Here is a 14547-nt window from a genome sequence, read left to right on the forward strand (position 1 = left end):
TGCGCTTACTGTGGGACTTAGTCAATTAGTGCAATAATGACCTACAATATTTATTTATTTTATTTTTATTTATTTATTATGATGTTAAAAAGCCATGAGTGCCATCTAAAAATGGTAGCTAACAAAAATGGCCGCTAATCCAAGATGGCGGATATTGAGTTTTAATAATCAATAACTCGAGAAATATTTGTCCGCTTTCGTTACTTTTTTTTACTCAAACTCTGTGTGCTTAATATTGTGTTATATATATTGTATAGGTACAGTCGATCTTTTATTGGCTAATTACCTAATTGTGAAATTAGTCCGCTAAAGGAAAATACTCCTTTCATCACCAGCAGTTGAATTAGTCATCTTTATTAATATTATACCCACAGTCTCCCTACATTGGGTCTTTCTGTGTACAATCACCACTTAAAAAGTCATGTACAAACACATGTAAACAATAATAATCAGTGTCCGCCGTAATATAGGTGCGTAATATATTTGTATATTACCTATGATAATCCTTCGCGTAGGTAGTTAACTTCATAATGTAATAATTGAAGTGTTTTGCTACGAGTCAAGTTTTCAACCCACTATTTATTATCCCCCCGATATCGAATTAATGACGATATGATAGAACACATAAGTCACATTTTGACACGGACCTATAGAAAGAATGACTTTCGGCCCGATTCGAAGAATGAGATACGATAACGATAAGTTCTGGTTTAGATAAGTTCTCATCTAGATATCGTTTGTATGTCGTATAATTGACAGAAGCAGCTCGATTCGGGCGACCAATGTCACTTTGACGTTAGAAATATCGTAGATAGATCTTATTGGGATCACAGTGGAATCAAAATAAAATTTTGACATATCGTTTAGTTATTGATCTTTTAAAGATCTTTCCAAGATCTTAAACGTGTCTTAATCATTCTTCGAATCGGGCCGTTAATCCTATTTATTTCCCAATGGCTACGAGTATTATATGTATTACGGCTAAACCTAGATCGTGTGATTCACGAAGACGCGTCTTGAATTATATTGCCATGTTATTAAAGGTTACATCTGATAAATCTGCACGTCATTGTGGATTACACGAACTATGTTAGAGTCAGACCAAGCTAACTCTGCATGGCATTCGCAGTGACTAAGTGTGGCTATGGCATCAAAATGTCAAACTTGGACGTTTGTATTTGTAATGACAACCCCTTCACTTTGCTCCATTCAAATTCGTGCAATGTAATTAATCTTAGAGGGATTTTATGCGTGATTAGATATAGTCCTCCTACATTGCGTATTTTTATATGTAACAATGTATTTATAATAATTATGGATATATAAGTAAAATACAAGGACAAAATACATATAAACATGTTATGTGTTTGTGTTGTGTTATGACGTATAAATTGGTTTTATAAATAAATTATTATGATTATGATTATGATTATTAAAAAACCTAACCTAGGCTAGGGTGCCGCCAGCATTTTACATCTCTAAGGATAATTTAATGATTGCTTTTTAGGGTTCCGTACCAAAAAGGTACAAAAGGAACCCTTATGGTGCGACTTTGTCCGTCCGTCCGTCCGTCTGTCACATTGCTAAATATCTCGAGAAGTACTTAAGCTATTGATTTGAAATTTGGAATAGTAATTAACAACGTTAACCCAGACATATTGGAAGTGTATTTATTTTATTTTATTTGTATTAATTATGGAAAATTCCCAATATAAAGAGGGGGCAAAATTTCAAAGTCTAGTTACTAGGCCAAGTGGGGTATCATTTGAAAGAGCTCAAATTGAACATTACAAAACATTTTTTTATTTCTTTTTCATAGTGAAACAAATTTGACTTATGAAGGAAATGTGAAAAAAAAAATACCATTCCCCCCTTATCTCCGAAGTTTACGAACGAAAAATTATGTTTTTTTACATAAAGATTACAGGAAAAATAAAATCAGACCTCTATCTTGATAATTAATTTTTTAATTAACAAAAAAAGATTGTGTAATTTAATTTGCAATTTAATTCCGTTTGCGGGTGTTTATTATAGTTGAAATTCCTATGAAGTTACACTAAAGGCACCATCTTTCAAACGAAATAAAAATTAGTGAAATCGGTTCACTTGATAAAGAACTATCCCTAAAAAACCAACATACATACAGATCGCACAAATTAGTTAGCCAATTCGCCCATAGATGGCGCTGTACACAATTATACTAATTGTATACTTCTGGTCAAAAGTCTTTCATGAGAAAATCGAGAGTTTGTACGGAACCCTCGGTGCGCGAGGTAAACGAACTCGCACTTGACCGGTTTTTTTTTAAATTATATTTTATCTCTGAAACTTAGAGACATTCACATCTCTAAAAAAAAAATAGTACTTATTTGTTACTTGTATTATTTTTTATCATGGTTTTTTGTGTAATTCGACATTTAGACTGTATAACATGTCTAATATAGTACATTACGATACAAGTGCGAAAAATAGGAAATTCGAAACGAGTGGCGATAAATTAAAACACGACCGAAGGGAGTGTTTTAAATCGACACGAGTTGCGAATTACCTATTCGCACATGTATCGTACAACGTTTTACAGTACATATGGCCCTTTAAATGTTCGACACAGTAACGTAATATGCTACTTCTCGCACTAGTGCTATAAAGTAGCCCCATATGTACTGTAAAAGTATCTAATATTTCATATATTCCATATTTATGATTGTATTTTGTTTATTGATGTTAAAAATGTGACATGTAAAAGGGCCCTTGTGGCCTATTTGCTGAATAAATATTTGTTTGATTGATTGATAAATTAAAATAATATGTTATGTTAAAAGTATGCATGTTTTAGCTAATCACACCCTAATTATAATTTACCTTCTACGCCGCTGGATAGATCTTAAGCCAGCCAAGCTGTGCCCGTTCCTAAATAACGTAACTAATGATAACACAACAGTTTTTCTTTTTTTTAATTTCTTTGTTTATCTTTTTTCTTAGGCTATGCTTTTTACAATATGTATATAAAAGTAAAATATAAAAACACATTATACTAGGGTGCCGCCAGCAGCGGGGCAGGGCCCAAGCTGCCGGTGGTCAGGGCTGCAGAGAGAGGAACCGCCGGACTATCCGCGCCGTGTTCAAGATCACCGCCTTGAAGCATCTGCCTTATTATTATTACTTATTTAATGATAACACCTTCGATGGCTATAAATAGCTATTAATAAATGATTTGTACCTACTCGTATTTGTAATCAATATTGTAATACATCATAATATACTGCTACTGATAATCCATCGCGTTAGATGCTACTGTACGATTGAAGTGTTTTGATCTTACATTGAACACTAATAACTGGGCCAAGTCTTAAATATACTACTATCCTAAGGTGCAGCATGTGTTTAATATTAACAGCCACACGCTGTATATCTGAGAATAGTAGTTAGTAAACATTGTTAATTACAGGACATAACCAGGGATCGGATTTCCCGGTGCAACACGGGGTGAATGACCTCAAACATTATGCTAATATGGATATACCCCGGGATTCCACAACTTATATTGTAGAATAAGTTACTGGCTATATTACATTCAGTAAATTTTAGTAACATTTTGTCGCGTAAAACAAATATTTTCGGAAAATAAATGTATGTGTATTGTGCAAATAATAAGCGTTAGTATATTCTTTATTCATCTTAACTCTTAGTTATAGGTTTTTTATAATATGCATATAATAAAAAAATACCAAAACTATTACATTATCTAAGTATACTTATCATATCGATATAATTTTTTTCAAACGAAATCCGGGATCTTTGGTTATATCCATATTACGTTTTCTACTTGGTATCCCACGGTGTTGCACCGGAAAATCCGATCACTGGACATAACACATTAAATAAACACCTATGTACATAATATGGGTAAAACGGACAGCTCCATGTGCAGAGCGTGTGTGGAAGAGGCAACAGCGAAACATATTCTTCTAGACTGTAAACAAAGGTATACAGGAACAAAAATCTACGGACTCCGTGCATACTAAAGGCAACCTGAAGACACTGCTAGGTTTCTTGGAGGAGCTGGGGTGGCTAGAGTAGTGCTACCTCGTTTTCACGCAAAATAGGCACAATGGTTGTCGATTTGCGGAAAATGCCTAACGAACAAACTAACTAACAGTACCCCTAGTGTAAATATTTTCGACAGCGAAACGTGACGTACGCGTTTGCGTTAAGTGTCATTTTGTATGAGATTTTTGACTTTCCAAAACGTCCCGCTTGGCGCGCTGCTCAAAAACCCATACAAAATGAGACTTAACGCAAACGCGTACGTCACGTTTCGCTATCGACTAAATTTACACTAGGGGTACAGGTTGTTAATTTCACCTGCATTCATGTACGAGGTGAATCTATACAAAGGTTATAATACTGAGCAACTTTTACTATGAATCCAACCCCAAAATCGCGAAAAAAAAAGATTCTCCCATGGATTTTGGCTGGGACAGTACATTTAAGAATTTAAGTATGGCTCATGATTTCATTTTCTTTATGCTGTTAGTATGTATGTTAACATTATGTACTTAATAATGAACCTCCAGGTCTATGATTCTTAAGTATGTTCAGTACTCTACATTGTACTTCAAATCCATTTGTATATGTGACTGTTTGTGTTCTAAATAAATAAATAAAAAAAAAATCGCGAGTGCGAGGTTGGACGCCATAGTAAAAGTTGCTCAGTATGGTTTAAATATTCATCCCATAAATTATTGCTTTTAATATTAAAAGCCACATGCATTTTTTTTTACGGTAAATAACGAAGATAATTAGTGATGTATGTATAAGGTAGCTGCATAAACAGTTAATTTATTAAAGGATAATCCGATAGACGTAGCCCCTAAATAATCAAGATTAGTAGTCATATATAGTAAACGTCCATACCTAACCAAAGAAAAATATCACACAAACGAATTATGACATCCGGTGCCATTATTCGAACTTTTTACAAACAATTCGAATTTCATTTTAATAAGGTAGAAGTACTAGTGCTCGACGCTGCACTAGTCACCGACATGGGCACTTTATTTCATGGAAATATAGGTTAAATTTGAACAACGAAGATTTTTCTGTATTCGAACTTAATCCTTGTCACTTTGACATAAAGTGCCCATGTCGAGTACTAGTGCAGCGTCGAGCACTAGTACTTCTACCTTACTAGGTTTTAAATATGCTAAAAACCTGTCTATTTTAACTGCCTCTGTAATGTCTCGCTTCTGGTATGTAAATAAATGCTTAAAAAAGTCTTTGAATGTCAACTCGTAAAAAAATATATTTGCATTTGGTATTTATAAAACGCTGACATTCATAATTAGCAAACCAGAATGGCATGGATGAAATCTGTCAACTGTCAAATAGAATAAGCGCAATGGATTTTTTTTCTTAAAATAAGGACGCTAAACGCTAAGCAGAATTTCGTGCAATGACCAGCCATTTCCTATCTCTCTCACACACGCATAATTATATTGCTGTCCCGCTCGCACTTATTGATCTCGCACATGGGCGGGACATTAATATAATAGGGTTGTTTCCAATTTTTTGAAACGCTTGTATTACGTTCTATATTACCTAAAAGTTGCTCTAAAATTCAACTTTTATACTAAAAACGGCTTTAAATATGTTAAATTAACAAAATATATTTTGACAGATGTTTTTAGTTTTAGTTTTAGTTTATTTATTAACCATAATGTAACATGATCATTACATGGTAAGTCAGTATTTCACAATATTCTACACTATGAATTTACTATACGAAGTAAATACGATTAATAATATTAAAAATCTATTTACAATTTGCTTCAATTAAAATATTTTGTAATGATAAATATTCAGTAATCGAATAGAAGGCATGGTTTTGAAAAAAAGTCTTGACCGTGTTTTTGAATACATTATAAGGTAAATCTGTGACATTTGTGGGCAGTTTATTAAATAGCTTTATTTTAATGAAAATTCCCTGTTTTTGACACTTTTTTAATCTAAGTGATGGAAGTATTAGTTTACTACTGTTCCTTGTATTATAATTGTGACAATCCGAACGCTTAAGTAAAGTGCTTGCATTCTTGTGAATTTCCAACACAGAGTTGTATATAAACAATGATATGACCGTCATTATCTCAAGCTTCACAAAGTAGGTCCTCGCAGATGTGCGCCAATTTACCCCGCATATTATTCTAATCGAGCGTTTTTGTAAAATTAATACCCGGTTTACATCTACTGCATTTCCCCAAATAGTAATCGCATAAGTTAGTACACTTTGAACATAGGCATAATATACAGTTTTTAAAGTTTTTTTGTTAACTAGAGGTTTTAGTAGTTTTCGCGCCCAAAACGCTCTTTGAAAATTGTGTGACGTCACAGTTTACGGTTTGACACATAACTACATACACACGTAGAAGATACGAACTGTCAACTGACATTTGTCATTTGTTGTTTATCGCCTAACTGTCAACAGTGTCAATCCGAGAGTTCTGACGTCAGCAGAATCATACATCCACGTTGACGCGTAGATTTATTAAATCTTACCTTTAATAACATGACAATAGGAGTTAAGCCACGCGTCTTCGTGAATGGCACGACTATGGTATACCATATTGACTTCTATGGAGTTTTGTCTTTTACGAACACTATGGTGGTATTTATAACAATTATAACCGTAAAGTACAAGGAGCTGATGATAATCGTTCCTCCCTATTCTTAATTTTGTCATTTTTGTTTGTCTTCCCATCATGGAGCAATATGGAGAAAAGGAATACTACGGGATCTTATTTAGTCACCTATTGTTCGCGTCCATACTTTTGTCAAGTTCTTTATTATAAACTGTTACCAAATATCCCGTGAGATGGCGCTGTACCGGGAGCGGCGATTTCTACATCACGCTATCGAAATGTTTATAGGGATTGTATATAAGGGTTTGAGATTATTTTGAATACATTGGCTTTATTTGTGACTGGTTGTCTATCTTCAGTCAATCCTCCTAAAGTAATGATCGCCCTTTTTGAAAGAGTTAGGAGTACAAACGCCTATAATAATTTACGGGATGATGTAGGTCATACTGACCAACTTTTACTATGGGACCAACCCCGAAAACGCGAAAAAAATTTACAGTTTCATACATTTTGGCTCTGACCTTGACATTTTCTATGGGAGAGTTTTTTTTTCGCGATTTCGTGGTATCAGTCTCAGTATGACCTATATATTCACCCCGTAAAGTATTGCCGGTGACTATAGTACATTGTGCAACGAGGGGGGGTAAGTGAAATTTTGGATACGGTGGTAATTCTCGACAGCCGGAGGCTGGAGGGAATTAAAGAGCCGAGTTTGCAATATTCTTACCCCCGGAGTTACACACAATGTTTTTCATCACACTTGGGAAGAAAAATCTAAATTTTAAGCGAAATAATTCTTAAATGCGGTGACATATCAAACATTCGTCCGCCATTTTGTAATTTCTTGGCAGGTGAGGCATCGAAGGCACAGACCTATTCGGCATTCAGCCACGATTGAAAATTATGTAAAAATATTTTAAACGGCTGTTAAATTGATCTTATATTCTTACATCCCGTGATAAAGATTGTTCTCCAAAATGGTATTCCCATTTTTGTAAACATCTAAAACTGATATTTCTTCAACCAAAAAGTCACTTTTGACACAGACAGATCAGTATCATATCGGAAATAGATCGAATAACAAACTCGAATTAGCCCCGGTATTTGTCACACGTCGAGTATTATTATCACATTTTAACATTTTGCCAAAAACTTGTTTTTTTATTAACAAACGTCTTAAAACGTGAATACACAACAAAGAATTATCAGTGCCCGATGAACTTTTTATCTTAGACAGACCACGTACGATATTAAAATGTCAAGGTTCAATTTTGTAGATAAGCACATTAATTACTCTGTTTAGGGTATTAATTAGAGAAATGTAATATATTAATCCTTGCACTGCCTGTTGACTTTTGTTTGTTTGTTTAAACTTTATTGCACAAATTTACAAAAAGAGTACAAATGGCGGACTTAACGCCTTGAGGCATTCTCTACCAGTCAACCATTGGGCTAAACAGAAATAGTTAGTTTGGTGCAGGATTGTAAAGAGTTGATATGGAAATAGACACAAGTTGAGACTACTATGATACTATACTTACACAAATATATATTTTTGTATGAGTTCTACATTTCCTGCTACCCAAAGGTTGACTGGAGGAGTTCGCTTTTTAGCGATAAGACCGCCTGTTGTTACCTGGTTCTATTTTCCTATAAAATTAATATGTAGAATAAATTTATAATTATTGGTGCAACAGGTAAGAGTTATTTGTTTTAAAAGAATTTTTCACCACACCAACGCGAGGAAAATACTAAGTATGACATACCAAAAAACACAAACCAAATGAAATCCATATGAACGTTATATAAAAATTATTAAATGTATAGAGAGAGAAAGAGAGAGAGAGAGAGAGAGAGAGAGAGACCAATGAAACCGTTGTTGAGTACCGTTGAAACTCTAGGTCCATGGGGTCCCAGCGCGCACAAGTTTTTTGGAGAAATCACGAAACGTCTGGTTGACGTAACTGGTGACCAAAGAGCTGGCGGCTTCCTCGCTCAACGTATCAGTATTGCGATACAACGAGGAAATGCCGCCAGCATCCTTGGTACAATGCCTCAAGGGCCTATTTTAGATATAAGCTAGTTATAGTAATCATCTGTATATATATCCATTATGTATATTGTTATTGAGTATGAGTATGAGTATTGTTAATAAATATAGCGTTTATTTAAATGTATCATTTAAAAGTCAATTCCACCAGCTAACCTAACATAAGGAAATAACTCAAAATTTGCATCTGATTACTTTGCCCAATATGTGGGTAAAATGCAACTTTCTCATTCGTTTTTGAACAATCAAGAGGGCTTTTACCAATTGGTATGGTAAAAAAAATATTTACTTACTTATTTACTCATACTTACCTCCTGAGACCCAGAAGCAATTGTTTTGTTTTTGAAATTGGAACCCTTAGTTACATAATATAAGATCAAAATAGAGTTTGAAATATGTACAAAAATTTGTAGGTACTCAGGGTCTTAGGAGGTTAAACAATTACAAGGTGGTCATTTGGCCAGAGGAGGTCCAGTTTCAGGCTACACTTGGTATTATAGTTCTACATTGTTCTATATAAACTTTTTCTATAGCTTAAAAATAAATCAAATATGATCACAGTGCCGAAAAATGGGCCGAATATATGGTAATTATTCGATATTCGGCAAATTTTCCAATGTTCGTATTCGGCCGAATTATTCGGTAAAAGTGCCGAATATTCGGTAAATATTTTTATTGTTTGTCTCTTTGCAATACTGATGTAATATGTAAGCTCCATCAGAACTTTTCAAGAAAGGTCTCTTCCACAGCAGTTGTAGCACGGTCGCTATAGCCTGTCTCGTTCTAACAAGTATGTAAGTGCGAAAGTGCCAGGTATAGTGACAAGCGATAAAAATGCAACCATGGTTACGTTTTCCCATTGTCATTAAAACACATGATAAGACATGTTGAATGAAATGAAGGATATTTCGATTTTAGGACCCAACATTCGGCCGAATATTCGTATTCGGCAAACTCCATATTCGGCCCAACTCTACTACAAATAGATACCTAGACATAACAATATTATTCATTCTCAGGCCGACAGAGATGCAACTATGCGAAAGAATGAGAACACATACCACACATTTGTTGCAAAGCACTTGGCAGCCCACTTATCCCCAATTTATCCCTCTCGCACTCACCTGACCAGAACGAGATAGAAATAGGACGATAATTGACCTAGGTTTAAGTGATATTTACGACAACAGGACATCCAGCTTGTTCTGGTCCTAATCTTAGGTCTCCCGGATGAACTATTTAACCCAGACGAGCGCCGAGACAGTTAGGTATTGTATTTTCGTACCTGGACGTCATCCAAATACTGTTTGATAATATTTAAATACACAATTATCGGAAAGCTTGATTGACGAAAACACTTTAGAGGAACCTATTAGTATTTTGCGCTAATGCATTCCATTTCGATTATCTTGAATCGGAATAATTCTCTATTACGTTACACGAGTAATCATTTCAAATCCAACGGTTTAAATTTGGAACGCGCTTTTGTTTCGAATTCGCGGCCGTTTTCGATATTCAACTTTTTTCGCACTATGGTTGTCAACTTGTCACTGTATACTCACTTATGGCATAAGTGTCGCGCGAGTCGAGTAGTGGTGCGAGTAACTGGCACGCACGGGCGTCGCGGTCGCGGCGGCGCGGCGAACTGTGGTGTGCCGCGCTGTGAACCGGGGTTGGTACGCTCGCGAGATTATAGTGCAACGATTTGTGTCTATTTTAAATCAAAATTATGCACTGTTAATTTAAATTATTTATTGGTAAATCACCAGGGTGCTGATCTGAGGTCATAAACATGCAATTTTATTGCTTTCAATGGAAAAATCGATTGCATGTATAATAAACGTACTTATGCTGTTTTATTTATATATTAGGATTAAGACATTATGGGTCAATCTGAAATAATTGAAGATTAATAGGGATTTTTATATGGAAATAATTTTGGCGCAGTTAAAATTGTGAATTGTTGTGAACAAGTGTGAATGATCCCCAAAATTTTTTTACGCAGTTCGACTCAGTTTCATGCAAGGTATTTTTTTTTATGGGAAGAAAATGAATGCGCTAATATGCAAAAATAATTAAATATGTATATACCTATCTATCTACGCTCCTCAAGATTATTTCAGTTAAAATTTGTGTCATTGTTGGACAAACACAAATGTCAACATGACATCCAAGTTGATATTTGTATTTATTAAGAAAGGATAAAAATATTTCCATACTCATTTCATGAAGAAGTACTTATTGTGATTCAAAGATGTGGCTGTTCACCCGAGACTCGTAAAAACTATGAATAAGCAGGCTTGTACTTAAATTTAAGCATTACAACCGTATGGTTGTAATGCTAAACTATCGACTACCGGACTGTGGACAATGGTTAAACGTGCTGCTATATTTTACTATTAATAACTATTAAATTACAAAAATATAAAAACTCTCTTCGCTATATACCAGAAAAAAAATCCATACCATACATCATTTTGGAAAAGAGCTGATACCCTTGAAACTGCAGGACCGATTTCTATCAATTAAAGTTAGAACTACCGCAAAAAAAAACTCGCTTTATCGTAAAAAACCGCATCGAAATCGGTATTTGCGCCGGGGGTTAAAAATAACGATATCAGCCAACAAGAACAACGACGCGACGCAACGCAACGCACCAGTCTGGTCTGGCCCGCTCCGTGCACCCGCGCCCAGCGCCAGCTAGCGGACGCATAGCGAAGCTTAGGCATAAAACAGTCGCACCTTAATTTATAAAACGGTTTGTAGGAGTGGGGTCGTACTTACAGTATAAAAATATGGAACGCTCCTATTTGCATTATCTATTCGTAAAAATAATAGATTCAGCGTGGTTCATTGGGCTTTTGATAGATTTATTAGGAATTACTGTCAATTATTTCCGAAAAGTGATCGCTTTTAGACAAATTTTCAGATAATGATTAGGAAAGACTACAAATGTTTCATTGTTGTCTATCTATAGATTAAAAATAAATTAAGTATGATGCTGGTTTTTTTCAATATAATATTTGGTGTAAAATATTACAATATGGATTATCTACGTCATTTTTTAAAACAGGGTGTAACAAAAATAATGGGTTCCCTATAAGGGCATATTCGGTATCGAATTCTGATTAGGGCTTGTGCACAAATCACGCGAGGTTTTTTCGGCTACTTTTTTGACCCCCCCTCCCCCTTGGTGATATTTGGTGAGGTTCTTGGCTAACCCCTCCTCCCCCACCTCACGTGTATTTTTATTTTATTTTTTCATTCGACGTAATTCTAATATAAATAGTATTGTATAGAGTAAATCTTGTTTATACTCGCTATTTTGAAGTGCCAAGTGAAGATTTATGTTTAACGAAACCGAGAACAAGTATGTGGTAGATTGTTTTTCTTAGTTTCGTTCACTATGAAAAAATACACGTGAGCTCTGCTTATACTCTCCTCATTGGAGCCTGGGTTCCGCTTGGCAACTAATCCCTAGAATTGGCGTATGCACTAGTTTTTTCGAAAGCGAATACCATCTAACCTTCCAACCCAAAGGGTAAACTAGGCCTTATTGCGATTAGTCCGGTTTCCTCACTATGTTTTCCTTCACTGAAAAGCGATACAATTCGTTTTCGATGTTTTATCCAGAGATCGGAAACCGGTATTTTTTGTATGGGAACGAAAACGGTATTTTTTCGTTCTTTGTTAATTATTTCATTCCTAATCGGGCAATCTAATAATACGAAGTCGTTATCTAAAAACACAACTGAGTCCTATATTTTGAGTATAAAATAAACCGAAATATATATGGTTATTTCGATGTTTTTGCAAAAAACCGGTTCCGATCCCTGGTTTATCACAGATATATCAGATTCATGTCATCATAATATTGCATAGTCATGTGTTTTACATATGTAGGTATGCAAAATTTTAGCTCCTTTCCAAAAACTTTCAAGATTTGACCCACAATAACTTAAATAAAATAAATAAATAAATATTATAGGGACATTCTTACACAGATTGACTAAGTCCCACGGTAAGCTCAAGAAGGCTTGTGTTGTGGGTACTCAGACAACGATATATATAATATACAAATACTTAAATACCTACATAGAAAACATCCATGACTCAGGAACACATACCTGTGCTCATCACACAAATAAATGTCCTTACCGGGATTAGAACCCAGGACCATCGGCTTCATATGCAGAGCCAATACCCATTAGGCCAGACCGATCGTCACATTAACCCACAGGGCAAGTTAAAAAGCTTGTAAAACTAGAAAAGCTATTAAATATTTCAAATAAGGCTTCGCTCTAAGTGGTAATACAAAGTTAAGAATCTAGATTATGCAGTGTTTTTCTAGCAGTTCTAATAATAAGCCTAGAGCGAGGCACGCCAGGTTAGCGTGCTACCCTTTGACCGGGGGTCAATGCACCATGCCGCAGAACGCTCATATGCGTCGCTGGATTAGTACGAATAGAACCTGGGATAATATATGGAGACGACCGGTCTGGCCTAGTGGGTAGTGACCCTGCCTATGAAGCTGACGGTCCCGGGTTCAAATCCTGAGCTGAGCATATATTTGTGTGATGAACACGGATATTTGTTTCTGAGTCATGGGTGTTTCTATGTATTTAAGTATATATAATTATAATATATTATATATATCGTTGTCTAGGTACCTACAACACAAGCCTTATTGAGCTTACTGTGGGACTTAGTCAATTTGTGTAATAATGTCCTATAATAATATTTATTTATTTATTTATATGGCACTGTCCAGGATAATATGGAGTTCATATAATTTATACATGTAGGGCCAAAAACTTCTTTGAGTAGGTACGTTAAGAGGGAAGTATCCACATCGTTCATACAAAAAGAGAAAACGCTTTTCCCCTTCTAAATATTTTCCATTCTCCGTGATTTTTAGTATGTTATTGATACAATGAAAAGGTAGGTTTATATATTTTTTTTTTTTCAAAATTTGCAATTTTTTTTTTTTAAAGCGAAACTTATACATCTAGAATATATAATGTTGAAGCGATCGACATCAAAACAAAGTGATTTGTTAAGATTTAGTTGGTGGAAAATGTTTTCTCCCGAAATGGAATTTCATAGAAAAAGTACCGTTATTTCGCTAAGATCGCAAAGCTTCCCTCTGGAGTTCATAAAATAAATGAACATCAAAACCAAATTAGACCGGGGGTCAACTATGCCGCAAAATGCCCATACGCGTTGCAGGATTAGTAGGTACAGTCAAGGTATTAAATATCGACACGGACAAAGTTCCAAAAATATGTATACACGATCTTATTGCCTATATATTAAAGTAGTGTGTACATATTTTTGGCACTTTGTCCGAGTCGATATTTAATACCTTGACTGTACGATCCTTGATCCTATGTATGGGATATAATTATGTATGGGTAGGACCCATCCTAACATACACAAACATAAAAAAGCGGCCAAGTGCGAGTCGGACTCGCCCATGAAGGGTTCCGTACCATTTATGACGTATTAAAAAAAACTACTCACTAGATCTCGTTCAAACCAAGTTTCGGTAGAAGTTTGCATGGTAATGTATATCATATATTTTTTTATATTGGAAGCGTCTCTCGCGCAAACTATTCAGGTTAGAAAAAAATGATATTAGGAACTTAAATATCATTTTTGAAGACCTATCCATAGAACCCCACACGTATGGGTTTGATGAAAAAATTTTTTTTTTTAAATTTTATGACGTATTAAAAAAAACTGCTTACTAGATCTCGTTCAATCCAATTTTCCGTGGAAGTTTGCATAGTAATATATATCATATATTTTTTTCAGATTTTTCATTCTGTTATTTTAGAAGTTACAAGGGGGAGGGGG

At 35.0% G+C, this 14547-nt stretch overlaps 1 protein-coding gene across 3 annotated transcripts in view; it reads right to left on the minus strand.

Moving 5' to 3' along the window:
• Positions 1–10403, minus strand: part of LOC133520379 (V-type proton ATPase 116 kDa subunit a 1-like) — a 57377-nt gene extending 46974 nt beyond the window's left edge. Inside the window, exon 1 of one of the 3 annotated variants that reach the window (XM_061854761.1) lies at positions 10251–10403. The gene's annotated coding sequence lies outside the window, so the exon portion shown is untranslated. Of the gene's footprint in view, positions 1–9812; positions 9834–9973; positions 10134–10250 lie in introns of those variants that run through there. The other 2 variants (XM_061854762.1, XM_061854763.1) reach the window with 2 other exon arrangements.
• Positions 10404–14547: the final 4144 nt, after the last annotated feature.

The sequence above is a fragment of the Cydia pomonella genome, chromosome 8, assembly GCF_033807575.1.
Source record: "Cydia pomonella isolate Wapato2018A chromosome 8, ilCydPomo1, whole genome shotgun sequence".
NCBI classification, from domain to species: Eukaryota; Metazoa; Arthropoda; class Insecta; order Lepidoptera; family Tortricidae; genus Cydia; species Cydia pomonella.